Genomic DNA, 11,029 nt, shown 5'->3' on the forward strand with positions numbered 1-11,029 from the left:
CAGTCGTCCAGGCACACATCTGCAACCGTTTGAACTGACTGGGGGAATTCCTCTCTCACTGAGCGTCTCCGTGTATTTTGTCCTGCTGAATCCTCAACTCGGGACAATGAGTTGCCTGACTGCCTCCCTCTGTTCTTCCTCTCATATTTCCCCTCTGTGTGTCATGAACTGTTTCCCCCACAGACAGACAAACAGGCTGGTCTGGTAGCGACTCCAGAAAGCGTGGGATCTTTTGTTTTAAGGACATTTGAAGGGAAGATAAAAGAGCCAAGTGGTTCTGTAAATATACAGTCCTGCATATGAAGCGCAGACATAACAAGCACTCAGCTATGAGGCTGTATTTGGTGTCGTTGGCTTTGAACGCACCTCACCACACATGTTCTCATTGTGACAAAGACTGAGATGCAAAGATTTTAGCCACAAGCGCTTAACAAAAGCTGCACATAAAAGCCAGGCTTTGGCTTACATAAAGACCCTTGGAAAAATGTAAATAGCAATTAAATTTTAACAGAGCTGGTAAGTGGTTTAAATTTAACAAAGGGCTAAATATATCTATTGTTTGGCTGATGCGTGGGTGTGCCAAGGCACAACAAAAGCAGGGAGTTTCCTCTCGACCAGGATGTCGGGACATTTCCTTGTATTAGCATTTCCAGATTCAGGACAAGATGTTCAGTTTGACACAAATCTAAGCTGATATGCAAATCAGTGCTCGACCTACTCTGGGGCACATTCTGTCTTTACTCCACCTTCATTTTCATTCCTGTGAAATTAAACTCCTCTTAGGTGTTGTTTTCATTCAGGTGTTGTCCTCCCATGACATTAGCACTCCCTGAGGACTCACACACTCACAAATTACACAAACTTTGCGGCTAACACTGTTTTTTCGGGTCGAATGTGACTGGACACATATTGTCATATTCAGTATCTCAAGTGCAGAAGCTCACAAGAGGTCATATTTAATACAAATACACTGTATGCTATTTGAAACATGTACGCTGTCTTTTCAACAGAGGGACATCTGAGCCAACAGCTTTCTTCGGCATGTAACAGACAAAAGGCTACACTATAAATACTATGAGCCATGTTCTCCTTTCAAGTAAAGTCCACCTAAGTATAGAAATGAAAAGTCTCTTAGTTTCAGATGGGTTTTTGTACTGTGTCTTCCGCTTTACTCGAAGCTCACTCTGAAAGTTCATTCACTATATATAGGGACAGATTGTACAGGATCTATCTGGCTTGTCGGCACATGTTTCACTCCTGGCATTATCTGCATCCTGTTTGAAACACTACACAATATATTGCTAGTAATAAAAGGACAGACTGCAGGGGTTGTTTTTATGAAACCCAAGAGAATTATGACCCCACTTCACCAGTTCACCTCAGCTGTATGGCTTCACATGTCCTCTCTCCCATCAACATTCTTTCTACACACAGCTGGGAGACTATTTAAGTTAACACTGTATGCTAGCTGCTCAGTACCAGCAAACAGACACATGTAGCAACTAGCTTGTGAGCATTTAGCTAGCAGCTAATATTATAGCCTTGATGGAATCCAAAACAGAACTAAATACAGAATGAACACTGGACTTACAAGGTGGCCAACAATGAATGCTAATGTTGCGCCATGTTTGCTGGATGCATACACAGGCATCTGCTAACTGCTAACAGCTAACAAATCTGCTAACTGTTAACAGCTAACAAACTAGCCTATTAGGTGATTATATGTTGCAGCTTGCTGTGCTGCCCACAATTTCAATGATCACCTTTTGTTACGTCTGCAGCACAAATTAATGTTAGTGTTCTAAAAGCAATTTGTAGCAAATAAGTTGTTCTTTGTATGTTTTTACCTTTAGCCTCTGGACTAGCTTGTCTTGTTGAGATGCAACTAAGTTCTGTTTTAAAAGATGTTTTCAACTTAAACATAAACTTACTCATACACTATTTTCACCCTTACAATCCTGTTTATAACATACCTGTATATATTCATAAATTAATGCATCACCTTATGATTGGAATATTACAAACATCTCCCTCTTATAGCAACCTGATTCATAATCGCCTTTGCACTCATTGCACTGTTGTCTATTGTTTCCTGTCTACAAGTGTTATTATGTGTTCTTCAAATAAAGTCTATATACATACTGTTTAATCTATTTATATCCATAGGCCTGTACATAGTAGTTTTAGTCTTACTTTAGTTTTGTCGAACTTGTTTGTGTGTCTGTACATTGATATTCCTTATGTGATCACTGATTCTCCTTCACAACAATCAACAATCAATTAATCTAATTATATTTGTATAGTGTCAAATCATAACCAAAGTTATCTCAAGACACTTTACAGAAAGAGCACGTCTCGACCGCCCTCTTTTATATTATTTAGAGAGAGACCCAACATGAATCACCACGAGTAGCAACATTCGGCCAACACAAAACGTACCTTCTTTTATATACTGTATGTATAAGCTGCTCTTAATTGAGTTACTGTTTCGTTTTATATGTTTTTTAATATTATACTCACAACACATGACTTCCCATCTGAAGTGCTGTGCGGCGCCACAAGAGCACAGAGTAAATTAGTGCTCCAATGAAAAGCAAATACTAATTTGCTTATGGCTCCTGTGCTTTACATAGTTCATGTCACTCTTTTCCATTCATGTCTAAGCCAAGTCATCGACTGCTTTGCAACTCTGGGTTGGACTGACCTATAAGGATCAGTGTAATTGTTGTCATAAATGACACTAATTTTACATTTTCATTCAATTCTAGCATTATAGCATTAAGACATGCATGTAGGAGGATGCAACACACTAGGTAACAATGCATTAAGGCTAAACATGGCGCTCAAATGAGAGGCAGATGAAAGGTTTCCTTTTGTCCTTCAGAAAAAGTACTTTTCTTTGTTCTTGCTGTCTGTGAATGATCAAAACTATTTCAAGAGTCCACATTCTGTTATTTATGTGGCCAACAACAGACAACCACATGTTGAGCTATTTGTCATCGATCTGGTGGGGGGCAGACGTATTTACTGCTTCCTCGTCTCAAAGCCCTGTTCACACCGCTCGCTGTGTGTCAGATCTGAGACATGAGTGACAGACTGTGGAGGGGGGGGGGAAGTACCTAAAGTATACATCTGGACTTCAGTGTCCTTTTGCAGCAACACACTCCACCCATGCAGGCTCATTATTCTGCAGAGGATGTTTCACTACCGTTTTGCTCTGACCAGCAGTTACATAAGCCGTTCTGACAGGGGGAGCGGGCCTCCACCCTGCAAAAACACAAACACCCACTGACCAGGTCCAAAGGCCAAGATAATCACACTCACTGCTACTTGTTTCACGAGGAAATCAAATTAAAGTTTTAGTCAGGGAAGTTACAGGTGGATAAATTGTGACAGCAAACTTTTACTTATTATCTAATTACATAGTGGAAACTTTATGACCATTTTCCAGTAATTTCTTAAGCTTGTAAATCCACTTAGCAGGGGCAGGTATAGAAACTTTTGAACATAGGTTGAATCTGACAAAGGGCAAGGTGTTTGTACTTTTTAAAAAATTTGAAAAAATTAAAAAAAATTAAAGTATTTCTATTTTGTGATACTTAATAATTCTACGTTACTACACTTGTTTGCCAGCTGTGGTTACTAGGGATGCACGATATTATCGGCATGTTATCCGTATCAGCAGATAATGGCTTGAAAATGACATATCGGCACGGGTAGATATGTCATTTTTCTGCCAATATTTTCCACTGATAAAACACCGCTTTCATTTTGCCTAAATGCTCGATGATTCCCTAAAAAAGCTTGATGTAATGCTACGACATTAACTCGGCGCAAGTGTGCATGCTCACTGCCTGCACCACGCCTCTTCTGTCAAGAGTGAAGAAGGGTGCGAGATGTCTGCGGTGTGCCAGTTTTTCAAAGTTTCCAAAATGGACAGCAAGGTTGATTTCATTTCATGATTTTTTCTGTGCAGTAGGTAAAATTTGCCCAAGTTGTGGGCAGCTATTGTCAGGATTGTCTCAGGGAGAGCATCATCCAAGCCTGTCTAAGTTGCATGAGTATTACAGTTCTATTTGAAAGAAAATGTTACATAGAAATAAATATGGCATTTTGTACATAACCTTTAAGTAGTTTTCTTATATTGCCCAGTGAATGCTTACGTTTTAAAGAGCACTATATTATGTAATTTCTGCATCTGCCAGTGGGCCACTACAATAAAGCCGTATTCCCACTGGTCAAAAAACCCGCTAACAACAGCTAACACACAGCTTTTTTGCTTAGTGAGAAAGGTTACAATCGGCATTCAGACCTGGGTCAAATGACTCTGCAGTAGACCCGGGTAGTTATCGGCTTGGTTCAGATCGGCATTGATGAGAACACAAAACCGGTGTCGACACGTTAATCTCCGCTCCCTTTCTGGCGCGATGCTATGCCCCGTCGGTAACCTCTGTGACTCCTTGTCATCTCTGTCTCCGATAAACAGACTGAAAGAGTTACAGATACAATAAAGGCCTAACCACCGTAACATCTTCACTGTTTATTCTGGCGCGTTTGTGACATCAGACAGTGACGCAGCAGAAAAGAGGCCGAAAGGAGAATGCATCACTGACAATGGGAACAAAAACAATCGGCATTAATAAGTGGGTCTTCCCAGGTCTGAAAAAAACGCGTCAACACACAAAATTCAGGTGGAAAGGGGTATAAGAGTAGGCATGATATCAATTCCACTACAGGGGAGACTTGATGTACTCTGCAATTAGGTGGTAAAAAACATGCCTAATATATCGGTATTGAAATCAGCAATCGGCAAAAAGGGTTGTAAAATGTCGGCATATCGGACATCGGCAAAAAATCCAACATCGTGCATCCCTAATGGTTACCAGTTACTTACCCTCTCTGATATGTGGTTCTCTAAAGAGCGGAGCTAATACATGATGTAGATTAAACTAAACAAGAGAATATAAAACCGTTAAATCTGCTCATGGAAGAATTATTATAGCCATAATATTAATCAAAGAAACATAGCATATAATAATAAAACACTGTAACCAGTTGGTTTCTGACCTGGAGTCAGGAACCATTTCTCAGCAGAGTGCACACTTTTACTGACATACTTTTATGTAAATGTACTCTGAGGAGTTTTATGGTTGTGAAACGTACTTTTTTATTATCACTGATGCATCAGTCTGACCTAAAAAATCCAAACCAGGCCACCAATTTTACATCATTATTTTTAACGACTGCCAACATTGCCACCAGGTCAGATTCCGCCAAAGCGTTTTTTGGCACAGAAACCGAAAGAACCTTTGTTTACGTTTTCCCCGACAAAGTTTCACTCTGAGTAGTAAATCTGATAGTTAAAAAGAAGCAGAGGGAGATTTTTTTCTGTCGTGAGTACGTACGCATGCACAGGACAGATTCAGTAAGAGATAAGGCGTTTTTTTTAGCGGCCGCCAAAATCGACACAATATTCTCACATTTGCTTCAAGTAACATTTGAATGTTGGACTTTCCCTAGTCTGATAGTATTTTCAGAGTGTGGTAACGCTACTTTTACTTTCTGAAATCGTCTTCCAACGCTGCTTTTTGAGATGGGGCCCCTCAACCTTCCAACGTAGTCCATCATGAAGGAGACACAAAGGGCAACAGTGGTTTTGAACTTCTTTTGATTAGCATTTTTCACCCCTAATGATTCTTTTGCGTATCTCACTTTGCATAATTCATCTCATATACTAAAAAGCAAACTACCTGTCACCGTCTGACGCTGTGGAAGTTTTGTAAATTTACTGTAATATGATAAACTATACGGGTTTTTGTGAGACTGCTATCTGTCTTTTCACAGCCTGCTAATATCTGTCACTGTGACTGGTGTCCAGATGGGGAGAGAGATGGAGCTTGTGATCAAAGACTGTCTGTATTCAGTGTTTGGTGGATGACGGGGCGCTTGAGTCATAATGTGTTTGACCATCAGAGATAAAAAAAATGGATGAGGAAGAAATGCTGTCAGGTAAAGAACTTATCTGACTTATGCGCTACATTCACCTCGCTGACATGTTTTAATGCAAGATAAGTATCACTTTTTTTTGTGCAAATAGACGCACAAATGCGTCAGTAAAAAATGCATATAGTAAATGTGCAATGTTCAGCTATGATAAAGAATTTTATTTGTTTCATTTTTGTTCGTTTTATGCAGAAGAAACAAAAAAAAGGGCAACAAAAGTTACACAAATCAGTCTTCACACATATATATATATATATATATATATATATATGTATATATAAGGGCATAACAACAACAACAAAAATAAAATTTGGCAGTTATGTTCGTGGTTAAAGTTGTGATCCAGAAGAGAAGGGACTTTTACCAGGATATAAGATATGACATTCTTGACCACAGTGGTGGACTGGTTCAAACTAACTGTGGTTTTTGTTGCACTTAAAATGACACCTAATCATTTTTTCAAAGGTTGGAGACTTGCAAGAGAAAAAAGGACATAAGACTGGAGAAAAATCTTGCAAAGTGCAAACATGAACTCCTGCCAGCCAGAGTTAGCTGTTGGCTGGTGTTAATATATCAACCCCTGAAGACTCCATTTTCATCAGCATTCAATTCTTTCTTTTTCACGTTTTCTTTTCCCTCAAACAAACAGCATAATAATAAATGCATGAGCAGCTGGTACAGCGCAGGAGCTGCAGGTTTGACAGGTCACGTTGTCTTAGCATTGTTGTCATTATAGCAGCCACCTGTACCAGCAAACTTGCAGCTGAGATAGACGCTGCTAGTGCCAGGGACTTTCCACAACCCAGTGTGTGTGTGTGTGTGTGTACATGTGCGCGTGTGTGTTTGAGAAGTGCTTTCTGACAGTCAAGTGTACATTTCTGCATTTGGGTGTGTGCATGCGTGTTTGGGTGTGTGTAGGGCACAGTGTGCAGACAGATTGTATAAGTGAGGGAGTGTGAACTGCAGCAAGTGTGAGAAGACATGCAGCTGAGGTTCTGCATCAGATAACAGCATGCACACAGTCTGTAGAGGCATGTAAAAAAGAAATGTTTTACGTGTGTTGATATTGCAAGGCTTGCAAACTGTAAAATGCATTGAGATTTTAATGTAATAAAGGGGCTATCATCATGCAGCATGCGAACTTATAAAAAAGAACCCTGCTCAACAGCAAAGCAACACCCAAACTATCATGTGACATATTCTACTCCACTTTACCCCCAAAGGAGTGTGACAATGAAGCCATATCTTATCACAAAATAGTCTAACGCCTGTGACAGTGTTAGCCCTGATGTCTCGGTGAAACCAGGCCCTCTGTGTTTTTAAGCTGTAGCCCACGGAGGCAGCAAAGGCTAAGGGGGCGAGACAGGAGACCAGGCGGTGCTGGAAATCCCCTTCCCTCAGCAGGCCTGCGTCGTCTGAGACACACAGGGCCCCGCGGAGGCCCACATCAAAGGGGCTGCTGCTGTTCTCATCATCCTCCCTCCTCTTGTCTTTCTATATGTCTCAGTGTCTTTTCTGGGTCTTTACCCCTTCTCACCTCTGTTTCTGTTTCCATACACTTACATGTCTCTGCTATTAGGAGGAGCTCTATGGCTGTTTTAAAAAAAGGGTGAAACACACCTTTACCCTGCTTGAGTAAGAAGTCAGGTATTTGCTGCGCAGGGCGTCTTGAATCTTCAGCCCAATCTGTACTATATTTAACAGTAATTTTGGAGTGACTAACCTGCATGTGCGCCCAAATTACTAACAGTGCCCTACTTTCCAACAGCAGATAAATATACACAAATGCAATTAGGTAGGTGTATGAGATTTTAGGACATGTGGTTTGACTAGTGGACCACCGTTGCCTGAATCAGAAGTGAAAATGCTCGCTCAACTGGTCTCCCCAGAAAGTTTTTCACCTCCTGTCCCCACCCCCTCCCTCAAAAGCCCACAAAAATGTCAGGTATGTTTGAAGCAGCAGACGCGTGGACACACAGGTGGTGGGCTCGAACATGAAAGTAGACACTGGGACTGACCCTTTAGCGCAGATGGGGCCCAAAAAAAAAAAAGCGTGTATGCAGGCGACTACATGTGCACACATTCATGGCTGCTGCAGTAAACACTCAGTCACAAGGAATGGCATTGTGAATTCTCAACTCTGGATTTTCCCTCTTAATCACTGATGGCCTGATGACTGCTGTGTGTCTCATGTCTCCTAAAAAAGCTGAAATAAAGTCCTCTCTGCTGCACCACTGAACACACTTTGGTTATATAAACCCATAATGGACACCAAGTCTTCTTTCTCACACACCAGATACCAAATTTAAACAGACAAAAGATCAAAACGCATCCCGTTATGTAATGTTTTCCATTCATTCATTGTTTTTTCACTGGATTTTCTTTGTTTACTCTCATGCAGCCAGTTAAACTTTGAAGGGAATCTTTTAAAACTTTTCCTGAAGTCATTCACACACTTAGGTCAAATTGTGTTTATTTACATTCATGGTTGTTTGACCTTGAAAGATGTTAGTGGCCTATTGTAACCCCAGTTACTCTCCTGTGAAATCCAGTACTGCCCTCTAGTGGACGGACTAAGAAAATAAAGTACACATAATTACCTGCCTGCACAGACTGAACAGTAGTGTATCTGAATAGAAGCAAATGTGTACTATATGAGTTCCTTTGGGGCACAGCTCACTCTGTAATAGTGCCTCCTCTTCCTTGTATTTTTACTAATTACAAAAATAGTAATGCTTTAATCCTTAAAGGGCCAGTTTTCAACCTCAGTCCTGTCATGCTATTATGGGGAGCTAATGCCATTATGATAGAGAAAACCTCCCTAGAAAACCTCTGCCACACTACGTAAAACATGTCATCAGGCGGAGGCCAGGGAGCTCGCTAAACTGCACTTCCTCGATCTAGGACGCCCGCCTCTGATGTCATGTCTCCTTCAAAATTGTCAGGTTTGAAATGTAGGCTGCAGACTATTTTTTTTTAGACGATCCACCGGTATATTCTCTTCGTATTTTGGATTCTGTGCCGCTCTGAGCCATTGCCTGCAGGGAAAACAGTAGTGTTTCACTCCAGGGTCTCTCACTGGGCCGTTCCTTTAAGAGGCAGGGGCGCAATGCATGGTGGGTGTTGTAGGAATGTAGAATGGGCGAAACCACGAGCTGTTTGTACTCTCTCCACAGCTATGGCGCCAATTTCAAATATTATTACTGATTACAGAGAACACCAGCTTTGACTGACAGTGGCTTGTTCCAGGGGCGAATTGCTCCTTTAATTTAGCATTTTTCATGGTGCTTTAAAGGAGGAAAAAGTCAATATTTTTGGGCTGGCACAGCTGAAATCGACACAAAACAGCAGCTAAGATTCAGTTTATGATCTGGATTGGATTTTGTGCACTTGAGCTGGCTGTTCGCAGGCAGTAAAGGCACGTGCTTGCGGCTGAGAGCAAACAGATTATCAAAGCTGTGACAGAGTACATGCTAATTGAATTATATAACTTTAAAATCTCTTCTTGTTATCTATAGACTTTGTGAACTTGTGTTTCAGTCTCATAGTGAGTAATCAGCTTGTTATCAGAGGCGTACTCAGACCTGTTACACACAACCAGTTATGCAGGTTTTGTAAACTATTTCATTTAAACACCTGTCCAATAACATTCATTTACATTTGAGTTTAAGACACAATGCGATCAAAGGGTAGTAGAGGCCTCCAGCAGGAATTTGCGGACTGGTGTGCCAGATATGAACACTGCCCTGGCTTCGTCTTGATGGTCACTCTGAGGTTGAGTTGAGGATTTTAAATTGTATTCCACTATGATGTATCTCAGCAGGGTTTCATGTCTCATGGCGGTCAGGTGGTGGTATTGTCCGTCAGTGTGGATGTTCTGTGAGGCTGCCCGTGTGGCCTGACTGTGAAATGGTTTGACAACTACAGATGAGCTGTCCCTTCATGGCACCACCATAATGACATGCTGCAAAGTGTTAGGAGCCATCAAACGGTGACTTATCCACCAGCTGGCTTTCCTTTCACATCTTGTTTGTTAGTTTGCATAGTTGTGAAGATACGAAATGTCCCAAAATATAATTTCCCAGACTGTGAAAATGACCAGTAGAACGGTGGTGGCTTTCTTAGTCACACTGAAAGGGAAATTTAACATTCCTGCCACTCTTTGAAGAATGAATCACGTGTTTTCAGAGTCTTTTTTTTTTTTTTTTTTTTTTTACAACCAACTGGAAACTTTTTTAATTTCTGGTATAAATTTTATGACACAAGAGCCCAAGTAAACAAGAAATAGGTAACAAACAGATGAACTCTTTCCAAATCCTAAGTCCAAATGAAGCAAAGACTCCTTTGTGAGATATGGTAGAAAACTCTGGAAAGTGTACCTTATGTTTATATCTTTACACTTTGGTCTCATTTCCGTAGAAAAAACTATGTCAGCATTCTTACAATATGCTTATTTGCTTTTTGGCTAAGGGTTACAGAAGATTAAAACCACTCCTATATCTGTTTGCTAAAAATGTGTCACAGTTTCCAGTTAAACAAAAAGGTGAGGACCCAGAAGCAGACTTATACGGATTTGATTAAACAAAAAGGCAAAAATGCACAAACAAAACCGGGAAATAGGTAATCCAAGGGAACATGAGGAGGGATCAGGGGAGGCACGAAGATAATCCAGAGTAAGGTCAGGGACATAGACTCACACACGATGGGCGACAATGAACAGGCAACGAGACAGGGGAGCACAAAGACTAAATAAACTTAGGAGGTTAATCAGACACAGGTGAGACAATCAAGGGGCAGGTGAAAACAATCAGGGCAGGGCACATAATCAAACAAGCGGGAAACACAAAGGCATGAAGTGGACCAACACGAGAGACAAGGTGACAAAGTAAAACAAGAAACGATCTAATCAAAAAGACACAAGTGAAATACTTAACTAAACAAGACTAACTACTGACAAGAACACAGAATAAACTAAATGCAAAAGTAAACAATGAAAACTCATGACAAGGGACAAAGTGACAAGGTA

The sequence above is a fragment of the Semicossyphus pulcher genome, unplaced genomic scaffold (genome assembly GCF_022749685.1).
Source record: "Semicossyphus pulcher isolate SPU_LCO1_2020_fin unplaced genomic scaffold, fSemPul1.0.p SCAF_11, whole genome shotgun sequence".
Taxonomy (NCBI): Eukaryota; Metazoa; Chordata; class Actinopteri; order Labriformes; family Labridae; genus Semicossyphus; species Semicossyphus pulcher.